Genomic DNA, 13,322 nt, shown 5'->3' with positions numbered 1-13,322 from the left:
GGGGATGTAAAGTAGCCAAGCTCCCTGGATCCCACAGGGCTGGTGATGAGTGCTGGCCTCATGCGTGTCTGTTACTCCTGGGATCTCAGGGATCCTTTGCAGCCTCTTATTATAGCTGGGGATTCCTCCTGTGGCTGACTCCTGACCTCCGGGGACGCACCCAGCATGCAGCTCCCAACACCGAGGCCATTGCCCTGCTCTGGCTGGCTCTTCTCCCAGCTGATTTCCCTGCTGGGCCTGGGGATGTGCTTGAACACTGACTCTGGGCTACAGAGGTCTGAGAACCTCAGATCCTGAGCAGGGAGAGTGGGCATAAGGCCCAGGGATGCTTACCCCTTTCTGGTAAGGACCCCCGGGTGGAGCTCTGTCTCCCTTCTCTTTGCTGAGCCTTTCCAGGTTTTCATCCCCGGCCCGCTATGTCAGGAAGTTCTTTTTTGTGTTTGCACGCCCTCCTGCTTTCATCTAAACTTATCGTAAAGGGATTTTACAACAATGAGGAAGAGGCCTCAGAAACTATTCAGAAAGGAGAGCAGCCTTTTCAGCCTAAGAAAACAGGAACCCTGGTCAAAGGGACCCAGCCCCTGGGTCAAAACTCTTCCCACAGTTCCAGGCCCACTAGTGGAAGCCTCCCCAGACCCACAGAACTGACCCTGTCAAGATATGGGGAGTCCAAAGGCCCTGCCACTGAGCCCACCCGCCGGCAGCCTCACCCGTGACCTGCCTCATCAAAGCCCATCATGACCCCCAGGGCATCTCTCCCTCTTTCCCCACATCCACCATCCTTTCTGCCCAAACGTTGGCTGGGACATTCTAGGCAGGCTGTAGGTGCCTGTGTTGCTCAGAGCAGGGCGTTCCGAGAGAGGACGTGAGGCCTAAGCCCTTGCGTCTCCAGCCCTGTGTTCTCAGGAGGGTGAGTGGTCGTCATGCAGGGTGTGTTCTTTCCTGGGGCCAGGGTCTCTGTATGCACATATATGGATACATATGAAGCACACATGGGCCTGCCCTGGCCCCCAGCCAGATGTGTGTGTGTCACTGTTTGCCGCCTTAGTATTAATATTGGTTATATGGACACTTGAATATTTGGCTCTGCTTATGCAAAGAGGGGGAATTTGTGTAATTGTGTGTATACCTGTGTATAAAAGTTTTGATGTAAAACTTGCCAGGTAACACTGTTTGCATGCAAATGTTGGTCTGGGTGTCTGTCTACACATACCTAGAAGGCAACGGTGTGAATTTGAGTGTAAGTGTAAACTACTGTGAGTGCACACCTGCATTTATATTTGCATGACAGTTGGTTTGTATGTTTAAACCACGTATGCATACAGCAGTGTGCAGACGTGATTATGTGTGATTGTGTGTAACCACACGTCCCTGGTTGCTCTCAGCTTATAACTGGGTGTGCATGTGTACACATGAGACAGGGTATGACCTGGCAAGCCTGAACCTGTGCAAAGCTGTGCATGAGATTTAACCAGCATGTGTGTGTGTGTGTGTGATTTTGACAAATGCAGGTGTACTTGAATAAAGGGGTGTGTTCGGGCCTGTGACTGAGGGACAATTGTGTGCTGACAAACTCCAGCCACCCCTTAAGCCATGTCCAGTGAGAAGGAAATGTATAAATGTGTTTGTTAAATACAAAACAGAAAGCAACAAAATGCCAGGTCCTGCAGTGGTAAGAATAAATCAAATAAGTTTCTTTCTTTCTCTCTCTCTCTCCCTCTCTCTCTCTCTCTCTCTCTCTCTCTCCCTTTCTTTCTCTCCCTCCTCTCTCTCCCTCTCTCCAGCATCTCAGCCCCTCTCTGGCGTTGTTCCCTCACACCTAAGCCCAATGGTGTTTTGCAGTCTTTCAGCTGTTACCTCAGTCCCTCCTCGCCTCATTCCCGATTCACTCCGTTGCTATAGGTATGTTTGAAACCCCAGCGTGGTAGATTTTAATTAGTCTTCCTACAGATGGCCAATTAACATTCATTACTTTTGCCTTGAGCGATTAATTATGAGTTTGGATAGAAAAGGAGAGAAGAGGAGAGGAAGATGGGCAGGTGAATGAAAGAAGAAAAGAGATGGGGGTTTGATTGGGAGTTTGGAATTTTTACACAGAGCAGGCTGGTGGGGGAGAGGGTGGGAAAGAGCCGTTTGAATCCCCTCACTCCCAGCAGCCTCCCTCTGCCCACAGCTGCTCCGGGCCCCTAATCGGCTCGGCTGGCCCAGCCCTCCAGGGAAATAGAGCTCACACCCTCCTTTGGGCATCCTTAAGCCTTTGGTGTTCCCTGACCCCAGCTTCTTTCATAATACTGGCCTTCTTCTCTTTCGTGCCAGAGCTGGGTGGGAACTGTGTCAGGAATCGTCCAAAACGCAGCAGATAACCCAGAAATGAAACTCTGCTGACATTCACTCATTCCTCGAAACATAGCAGCTCATTGTACAGATGAGGAAACTGAGGCTCAGACGGGAAATGACTTCTCCTGCTCGTGCATCTCTGGAGGAGAGTCCAGCTCTATTGACCCCTGGCCCAGCTCCCTTTCCGCTGCCACCAGGGTGTTTATAAAGACTGTGCAGCATTTAACCTTACAGTCTGTAACATATTCATCTGCATCAGACAGAAGTGTTCTTCAGGGTTTCCAACATAATTCACATCCTCCAGTGTGTGCCCGACTGCCGAATGCTAACGTGGCCTCCCAGCTCATTAAAAGGCTCCCTGGGTGATGTTGCGTGGTTTAGGAGCTGCAGCTATGTTCCTAATCCTAAATTCATTCCAGGAATGGAGAATAGATCCTAAATGTAAACAGCAGTCTTTCGGGTGGGAGGATCACAAATGATTTTTGTTTTCCTTGTTACAATCATCTGTATTTTTTACTTTCTCCAACACAAATATATGACTTGATCTATATAAAGTATATTAAGTATGACTATATGTCACTTGAAATTTCTTCAAAGTATATTTGTAAAAAGAAACAGGAGTCCATATTTGATTATGATCTTTTTTAAAAGACCATAAATATGTACAACAAAAATCTAACACTGCTTATCATTCAAGTTGCTTATCACCTGCCTGGATTCATGTCACAGTTTTGTCTCCTACTTAGACCATGTCTCAGTCTCCTCATCTATCTGCTAGGTTGAGTTACAAAGAGTACTCATCTACTAGTGTCGTGAGGATAATGCATGGAAACTCTTAGAATAGGGCCTTGTATCTAGAAAGAGCTCAATAAATATTAGCTACTATTAATATTAATAACAGTAAGATTTTTACAATAATGATATCTGAGTGGTGGAATTTTGAAGAATTTTTATGTAACACTTTTTGCTTTACAATATATTAAAAATTTTCCACAGTGAAAATTCATTTCCTTGGCAATATGAATTAAATGTAATGAGAGAATAAACAGAGAAAGAGAGAGAAAGAAAGAAGGAAGGAGGGAAGGAAGGATTTATACTGTTCAAAGCAAATGTAGCTCTGCTGTTTTTTCTATCAAATGTCTACTGTTTTGCTCATGCTGCGGTGAGGGCAGTTGTAAGACCCCTGGAGGTCTTACACCGTGACAAACACTCTTACCTCCAGGAAACTCCCTCCCTCTCCTCTCCTGGGTGACTAAGTCTTCCTGATCCTTCACAGCCCCAGCGGCCTCCCTTGACCTATCCCACTCCTTGCTTAAGCTTGGCCTAGGGGCCTGTCTTGTTGGGTCTCCTTCATTTTGGGGTTGTATGGCTCACACAGTGCAGAATATGATTGTTTGGACTGAAGTTTCCTCAGATCGGGGTTTGGGTGGAACAAGAAATGGTTGGCATCTTTGCTATTGCGCTCCTGCCATGTTGCTCCCAAAACACCTCCTGCCACCCGCTCAACACGGCTCACGCTGTACCATCAATGTCTGGTTGCTTGCTCTGTTTCACCCAACATGCTACGAGTTAAGCTCCATGACAGGGCAACCATGCTTTGTTTCGCTCACTGCTTTGTCCTCAGCACCAAGGACGATGCTTGGCACACGGTGGGTGATCAGTAAATATCTGTCGAATATTGGGAAAGTGCATAATCACACCATTCTATACGTTTATAAAGGTCTTACAGAGATGCAAAAGGTGAACACGTGTTACAGAATCATTTGTGAGCTTCAGACTTCTCTGGAGAGAACTGGTAGATCCAGGCTGAGCTGGATTTAGAGTAGTCAGGGAGGCTTCCTGGAGGAAGAGCACATTGCACTGAAAGAAGTGAGATAGGACTTCCACTGCAGCAAGAGAAAGCTTGGCTTAGCATGTCCTGGCCTTTTTCGTGGTTCATGTCTAAGCAACCAGAAATTCCATCAACCACAGTGTCAGCACTGAGCACATCAGATTGATCAAGGTCTGTAATCAGCCTCCCAGACTACAGGGAATGGGAGCAGCAATGTTGAGACCTGAGCTGCAGGTGGCAGCAGGGTGGGAAGGGCAATGCAGACGCAGTGGTGTAACTGAGAGGACAAAGTCTGTGATCCCTTGAGAAAGAGAGGGGGTCTCCAGAAGAGCTGCCAGCCGGCTCATTAGGATAACGAGAGGCTCGCCCCAGCCTACTGAGAGTTGTGGGCTCGCCGCACCTGAGCACTGATGTGCTCGTTAAAGTGTGGTTGGCTACCGGGTGCTGGGGGTGGGCCCAGGCTGATGCTGCAGCATCAGGGAGAGACGGGGTGTCCCTGGGGCTGGGTGGAGGTGAGAGGATGGGCTGCAGCCTGGGAGAAGCATCCTGTGCCTTTGCAGAGGCAGAAGGAAAGAGAACAGCTGAAACCACAGGCCCCCTGGACATGGGAGGTGGAGGACCAGAAACCCAGACATGGATGTGGGAGAAAAGTACATCTTCTGGCTCTCCTTTCTCATTGGGGGACGGGTCATGGAATGAGGCAAAAAGGGGGTTGAGGAGGGCCTAAATGGCTGGTGTGGGAATGGAGGGCAGTGGTTGCCTTGTTGTTTTCATGCTATGGCCCCGGGGAGTCCCGGGTTTGTGCCACACGCCTTTCCTGAGTTAACAAATTCAAGCGTGAGTGGAGGCCTGAAGACGCCAAAGGGCACCATTTAGGGGAAGGGGGGGGGGGGGAGGCTGCCTGGGAGAAGTGAGGTTAGAAGAGGCCTTGAAAGTTGAGCAGGGTTCGCGTTGATGGAGGCGGAAGGCAGAAGCACTGATGGGTATGGCGTGTGAGGACAGGGACACCAGCTAACTGGGTGGCCCGTGGTCTATTGAGTGGGTGAGGCCACATGGCCAATGTCTGTGAAGCACTGGGGCTGAGGCACTGGGCTCACACGGGGCTGCTCTCCTGGGGATGATGTCTACATTAACAGGCCCCTGTCCTCAGCCCCAGGCTCCTGAGGCTTCTCAAGCCTGTCTCACGGTCTTCTTCCAGGCCCCTCCCTGCCACTGATGCCGCCAATACTCAAGGCCACCTGCCAGGGGATCCAGTACAAGGTCGAGAGTCCTCTCCTGAAGTATCTATCACACTCATCACATCTCTCACCCAGCAGATTTCCTAACTGTCCTCTTATCCTTATTAATCCATTCACCAAGAAGCCTGGTGAACATCTGCAGTAGGAGGACACGAGATAACAAAACATGATGAGTGCTCTCAGAGACTAAAGGAGACAGACACAGGTGGAGTAGTCCCACGATACGGCTGTGCTCCTGACCTTAAGTACAACAGGCCCTCGGCCTGAAGCCAGGATGGCCTTTCTGCATGGGCTGCTACCCTGGGCTCACTCGGCAGCCCAGCCCTCAGGGGCTACAGGCACTGTCCCCACCTTCCGGCTTGCTGTACTCTCTGCCCCTCTGCACACTACCAGGTGTCATTTCCCTCTGAGTCACTTAACTCAAATGCCTGAGAGACAATCTCATTGTTTGAGCCCAGCTCCAAATCAAGGTCACGAGCAAGCTTATGGTGACCACCTCAGTCCAATCAGCTGCGGCCAGCAGGAGGGCCTGTGGTTCACCCAGGACAGTAGGGGTGTATGGAAGGGTGGGCATGGCAGGCACACTGAAAATTCTTGCACATTTTTAGCTTCATTTAATATACTGTTCCACAAGATAGTGTTTCTGAAATTTCTTTCATTTTATTAACCAGCTATTACTGGTTTTTGAAAACACAAATTTAGCAATATGACTACTATTTATTAGAAATAAACATTTATTATACTTTTTTATGTAGTAGCAGAAATGTCTTACCTGAATTACCATGAACTTTTTTTTTCTTAAAACAATTTTTCCCACTTTGAAATCCTTGGGGATTTACTTTTTGTCATAATTTCTCCATTCTATCCCAAATGGTTTTGAAATATTTATCACTTCTCTCAGATGATAAACCATAAAATTTTGCTTCTAACTTTGATGGCAAAGAGAAAAATGTCTATAGCTTCATTGGAAGCTCTTTAGGAAAAAAAAAATGCCTGCAGTGCTTATCCCTTTGTTTAAAATTTGTTAAAATTTGTAAACAAAGGTGAATTCAAATTTGGAAACCAAAGTCAGCCTCACCGCACCAGCCGCCTGCGCATTTCAAGAATAGCTTGATACAACTTCGCATGTTTGAATAATCTGCAGCAGTCCCTCAATCATAACCAACAATCCAACATGTTTTCAACAACCTTGGAGCTTCCTGTATGTTATGCCTTCACTCCGCTTACAAATGTTTTGAAAATTTGCCAGCTTTTCAGAGATGCATGAAGAGTGTCATGCAAAGAATTGACAGTACTGAGATCACTGCGGACTTCTTTCAATCCCAGCAAACCTCAACACCATTAAATCCCCAAGACGTACATGACAATGTGTGCATAAAGCTCTTGGATCATCCTCCGTAAACGTTGTGGCAACAACATTAAATCTTTCACTGGTGTCAGCAGCTTCCATGTAGATATAGCCACGCATTTTATTAAAATCAGCTTCCATAATAATCCCATATAAGAGCCTCCCCGTGATCTCATCCATAGCCATGGCACCCAGGAACATCTGCTTAATTAACATGGCCTGGGACATTTTCTGCAGGAAGCTTGCACAGGTTGAGAGTTTAGTGTTATTATACCATCAGTTGTCTTATTGTATCTCATGAGTAATTTAAGGAAACAATGTCTATATTATTTTCTTAATAATTCTAAATACTTGCTATGTGCTAGACACTATTTTATGTGCTTTGCATTTATATACTCAAGGCAGGTTCTATGATTTATTCCCATTTTTCAAAAAAGGAAGCTGGCACTGAAAGATTAAGCAACTTGCTTAAGTTTCATGGTAAGTGTGCACAGTTTGTAGAAACCAACTTAAATTAGTTGATATTTCTTTTTGATTTCCAAGTCAAAACAATTCCTTTTGTTCACAAATTAGATTCCCTATCCCCTTGATACACAGTTTTCATTTTCAACTGTAGATACCTTCTACTTTCCTCGTTATGCTTCAGTTAATCAAATAAAAGTTTATAAGAGACAATGTCACCAAAAAGTAGATGTTTACTAAAAAACTATACCACATTGTTTCTGGTTGTCTGAAATTTTGAGTAATTTTTTCAGGTTTTTTCATTCCTGAATTCTTGTTAGCAGAGTAACAAAAATACCCATTCCATAGAATGGGTAAAAATTAGCACATCTTTTACAATGCTCTGTCCCATCTATCAGCAATCTGGATACAAAGGTTTTAAAAGAATATTTTAATTCTCCTTGAAGTTTTTGTACTTTGAAGGTAGTTTCAGATTGAAAAGGCCTATTACTTTCTTTCATAAATTTCAAACCATGTACAGAGGGGCTTCCCTGGTGGCGCAGTGGTTGAGAATCTGCCTGCTAATGCAGGGGACACGGGTTCGAGCCCTGGTCTGGGAAGATCCCACATGCCACGGAGCAGCTGGGCCCGTGAGCCACAACTACTGAGCCTGCGCGTCTGGAGCCTGTGCCCCGCAACGGGAGGGGCCGCGATAGTGAAAGGCCCGCGCACCGCGATGAAGAGTGGTCCCTGCACCGCGATGAAGAGTGGCCCCCACTTGCCGTAACCAGAGAAAGCCCTCGCACGAACCGAAGACCCAACACAGCCAAAAATAAATAAATAAATAAATAAATAAAGTAGCTATAAAATTAAAAAAAAAAAAAAAAAAAAAACCATGTACAGAACCTTGGCTTGAAATGTGTTACTCTCTATACCAATCCTCACCTCAACCCTGATTAACTCTTGATGGTGAAATACGTGATTACTCCTCACAGTACTATTGGCATCATAATTTGATGGTAAACTCTTAGAAATTTTTGTGAAATATAGAAACTCAAACTTTTGTTTTGACATCACGTTTTAATTTCCTGTGATTTAAGTATTTATTTAGAATTGCTCAGTGATTGTGTTCCATCTCCAAGAAGAGAATGCCAATGACAGATTCTCTAACACTTCTTGTTATGACACTTTCCATGTTTTCTCAGTTATTTTCTAACCAGATTAATGTCCCAGAGCAGGGCTCTTTCAGCCTAGTGGCATTCTACTGCAATAGCCTAGAAACCATGGATTTCAGATTTTCCCACTGACTACAGTTTTTATTAAGAAGACGTTTTATTGTTCTTTAATTATCTTTCATCCTAGATTTTGAAAATTCTATTTTTTCCTCTCTTACTAATTTGGAAATAATACCCTGTTTCTGTTCTTTTGGTGGTTACCCTAGACATCTTATCAGGCATATGTAACTTCCAAATATCTAAAGTTAATCACTCTCTTTACCTTTCTTCAGAAAAATACATGATCCAAATATGCTTTAATTGGCTACCACTCCACCCCAACTAATGTGCTATTGTTCAATATTTAGGGTTTTTTTAGTCCTACAAATTATACAGGAACATTAAGGTTTTATAGTCAATATTTATATTTTAGATTGGTGTGTTGCAAAGTTTTTATTTTGCCAGAAAGACATATTTTAGGATATACACACACTACTTGCTATGCCATCATTTGTTTATTTATTATTTATTTATGTATTTATTTTTAAAATTATTTTTATTGTGGTAGAATACACATAACATTTACCACCTTAACCATTTTTAAGTGTACAGGTCAGTGGTATTAAGTACGTTCATACTGTTGTTCAACCACCACTACCATCCATCTCCAAAACTCTTTTCATCTTGCAAAACTAAAATTCTCTACCCATTAAAAAATAACTCCCCATTTTCCCTTCACCCCAGTCCCTGGCAATCACCATTCTATTTTCTGTCTCTATGATTTTGACTATTCTAAGTATCCTATATAAGTGGAATCATGCAGTATTTAATTTTTGTGATTGGTTTATTTCATTTAGCATATTGTCCTCAAGGTTCATCCATGTCTTAGCATATTGCAAAATTTCCTTCATTTTTAAGGCTTAATGATATTCCATTGTATGTGTATACCACATTTTGCTTATTCATTCATCTGTTGATGGATACTTGAATTGCTTCTACATATTAGCTATTGTGAATAATGCTGCAATGAATATGGATGTACAAATATCTTTTCACAACTCTGCTTTCAATTCTTTTGGGTATACACCCAGAAGTAGACTTGCTAGATCGTATAATACTTCTATTTTTAAGTTTTTGAGGAACTGCTATGCTGTCCTCCACAGAGGCTACCCCATTTTACATTCTTACCAGCAGTGCACAAGCCTACCAATTTCTTCACATCTTTGCCAACACTTGTTATTTTCCGTCTTATTGATAGTAGCCGTCTTAATGGGTGTGAGGTACTGTCTTGTTGTAGTTTTGGTTTGCATTTTCCTAATGATTAGTGAAGTTAAGCATTTTTTCATGTGCTCGTTGGCCATTTGTATATCTTCTTTGGAGAAATGTCTGTTCAAATCTTTGCCCATTTTTGAATCAGTCAGTATTTGTTATATTAACTTTACTCACCATTCATCCTTTCATCTCAGACTTTCCTTCTGCAATAATTTTCCTTCTGCCTGAAATTCCTTCAGTGAAAGTTGATTGGTAGAAATTTTCATTTTTGATTTGCCCCAATATGTCTTTATTTCACTCCTTTTCTTGAAAGACCACTTTTGCTAGCAATACAATTCTGGATTGTAAATTAATTTCTCTCAGTACTTTGAAGATATATTCCACTCTCTCCTGGCCCCCATTGTTGACAGTCGCTTGTCAGCCCTATTGTCATCGCTTTGTAATAATCTGTTTTTTCCCTCTGGCTACTTTTAAGATCTCTTTTCCTTATGTATTCTGCAGTTACATTGTCTATGTGTGGATTTCTTTTATTTATCTTGTAGAAATTTAATGGGCTTCCCTAATCCAAGTATTGGTGTCACTCATCGATTTTGAAAAATTCTTAGCCATTAGCTCTTCAAATGATGCCTCTGCCCCATGACCTCTATCCTCTACTTCTAGAATCCTGATTAGATATACTCTTCATGGACCATCCTGCATATCTCTTAACCTCTCAATAATTTTTACATCTTTGCCTCTCTTTGTGGTGTATTTCTTCAACTCTTTAGGTCTATCAGTTCATGATTTCTCTCTTCTGCTATGTCTAACCTACTAATTTCCTATAAATTGAGTTTCTAATTTCAGTGATTTTAGTTTACTTTTCCAAATTGACTAGGTCCCTTTTGTGTATACCGAGGTATAATTTACATATTGTAAAATGCATAAATCTTAAGTGTACTTCATGATGAATTTTTACATATGTGTGTATCCATGTAAACACCAGCAAATTTATTTACTTATTTATTTATTTTTAAATATTTATTTAGTTTTGGCTGCATTGGGTCTTCGCTGCTGCGCGCTGGCTTTACTCTTCATTGCGGTGCTCAGGCTTCTCGTTGCGGTGGCTTCTCTTGTTGTGGAGCACAGGCTCTAGGCGTGTGGGCTTAAGTAGTTATGGCTCATGGGCTTAGTTGCTCCACAGCATGTGGAATCTTCCCGGACCAGGGCTCGAACCCGTGTCCCCCATTGGCAGGCGGATTCTTAACCACCGCGCCACCAAGGAAGTCCCCAAATTTAAATACAGAACATTTCTAGGACCTCAGAATGTTCCACTCTGCTACTTTCCAGGCAGGAATCCCTCAGAGGTAACCATTATTCTGACTTCTATCAACCCAATAATATATCTAAGATCTATCCATGTTGTTACATGATCCATTGTTCATTCTTATTGAATTCCATTGTATGAATCTAATAATTTATTTGTTCACCCTACTGTTGATGGGCATGTAGATTGTCTCAAGGTTTTGATGATTATGAATAATGTCTTTTTGTAGACATATGCACTCCTTTCTCTTGGGTATATACCCAGGAGTAGAACGGCTGAATGGGTACATTTTAATTTTATTTAAAATTGTCAAGGGAATCCCCTGCTCTCCAGTGGTTAGGACTCAGCGCTCTCATTGCCGGGGCCTGGGTTCACTCCCTGGTCAGGGAACTAAGATTCTGCAAGCCACATGGCATGGCCAAAAAAGCCAAAAAAATCAACAAAGAAAACCTGCCAAATAATTTTCCAAAGTTGTACCATTTTCCACACCCATGCTAGGTATTTTTAGTTTCTTTTTAATACTCTTTTATTTTAAAAACATATTAAACATAATTTTTTTATATTCTATATCTGATAGTTCTAACATATGCTGTCTCTGCAGGTCCGATTTGTAGTTTGTAGTATCTGCTAACTCTCATGGTAGTTTATTTCCCTGTGTATTTTGTGATTTTTGACTGTGAGTTTAGCTTCCTTGGAACTTTGTCTGGGGAAGTTATTTAAACTTTGGCTTTCAAACAGAAAGAGACTCACAGACTTAGAGAATGAACTTAGAAAATGAACTTATGGTTACTGGGGGGAAGGGGAAAGGGGAGGGATAGATTGGGAGTTTGGGATTGACATGTACACACTGCTGTATTTAAAATAGATAACCAACAAGGATATAGCACAGGGAACTCTGTGTCTAGCACAGGGAACTCTGCTCAATACTCTGCAAGAACCTAAATGGGAAAAGAAATTGAAAAAGAATGGATACATAGAAATGTATAACTGAATCACTTTGCTGTACACCTGAAACTAACACAACATTGTTAACCAACTATACTCCAATGTAAAATAAAAATAAAAAAATAAAGTTTGGCTTTCAAGTATATTCCTCCAAAGAAGCTTGTTTGCCTCTGCCAGTGGATACTAAATTTCAGCTTGGAATCTTTTAGGGCCTTCTAAAACTTCTGGCCCCAAATCCAAGTATACCAGGGCTATGGTTCGGACCTCTCAAGAAAACATGTTTTCTTTTTTTCCCTTCCACACAGAGCCAAAGCTAAGCCATATACATATGTCTACCACCTCCTTTTGTGGCAGGTGAAATAGTTTCTTTCTCATTCACTCAGTAAAGATGTCACCTTTCAAAGGTCTCTGATCCGACTTCCTGTCCTATTCTTTGTCCCCCTGTCACTTGTGGCCCTTTAAAGCCCAAGTTCTGGACCACCAGTGAACTGGGATTTGTTCCAACAGAAACTCCAGCTTCAGAACTCACTTCCTTGTCTCAATTCAAGTTTCTATAATTTCTGGGCAATTAAGAATTTTTCCTTATTTTTGTGCCAACTCAGCCATCATTCAAAAAGATGTTTTTAAGTCTGGCAAAAGATTGATAATTGAAGTTGAGTGATAAACATGTGGAGATTCATCATACCATTCTCTCTACAAAGTATGTTTGAAATTTCACATAATAAAATGTCTTGGTTTTTCAAAAAGAATTCCCCATAGAGATTCATAGTGAGATATTTAGAGGTGAAATATCATGATACCTGTAATCTACTCAAAAATACTTCAGAGAAAAAAGGATGAAGTAAAATGGAAAAATGTTAGTAATTGTAAAATCTAAGTGACAGGGAATATGGGTGGGTTATACTATTTCGTCTACTTTGGGGTATGTTTGCAAGTTTTTATAATAAAAAGTCAAAATATTCCTTCTGGATTGATATTCTGAGTGGGTATTCAGCAGAATCAATAGCTCAGGGTGGGTTTTGGCACTTCTGGTCAAGGCCCCTCTATCAGTGGGAGGTGAAGATAGAGGTCTCCCTGCCCTTCATTTTCCAGTTCTATGGAACAACTGTTTGAATAAGAACACATCCACACTCCCAAGAAAGAGCTCTAATTTTCAGGGACAGAGCAGCCTAGACCCATATGTTGAAAAGAAACATTTCCCTGAAGTAATAGTAATCTGCAAAGATACCATCCTATTAGAGAGAAGACGTTTATATCATTACGCAGAACACTGAGTCATGGGATCTCTAATTGCTCCATTTAAGAATTAAGTCTTAAAAAAAAAAAAAAAGAATTAAGTCTTTTGTTTGTCTTTGCAAAAGTAAGGCAGCCATCAAAGTGGTCTTCCCAGAAG

This window comes from Balaenoptera acutorostrata, chromosome 12, assembly GCF_949987535.1.
Source record: "Balaenoptera acutorostrata chromosome 12, mBalAcu1.1, whole genome shotgun sequence".
In the NCBI taxonomy this organism is placed as follows: domain Eukaryota; kingdom Metazoa; phylum Chordata; class Mammalia; order Artiodactyla; family Balaenopteridae; genus Balaenoptera; species Balaenoptera acutorostrata.
This window is presented reverse-complemented; position numbering follows the sequence as displayed.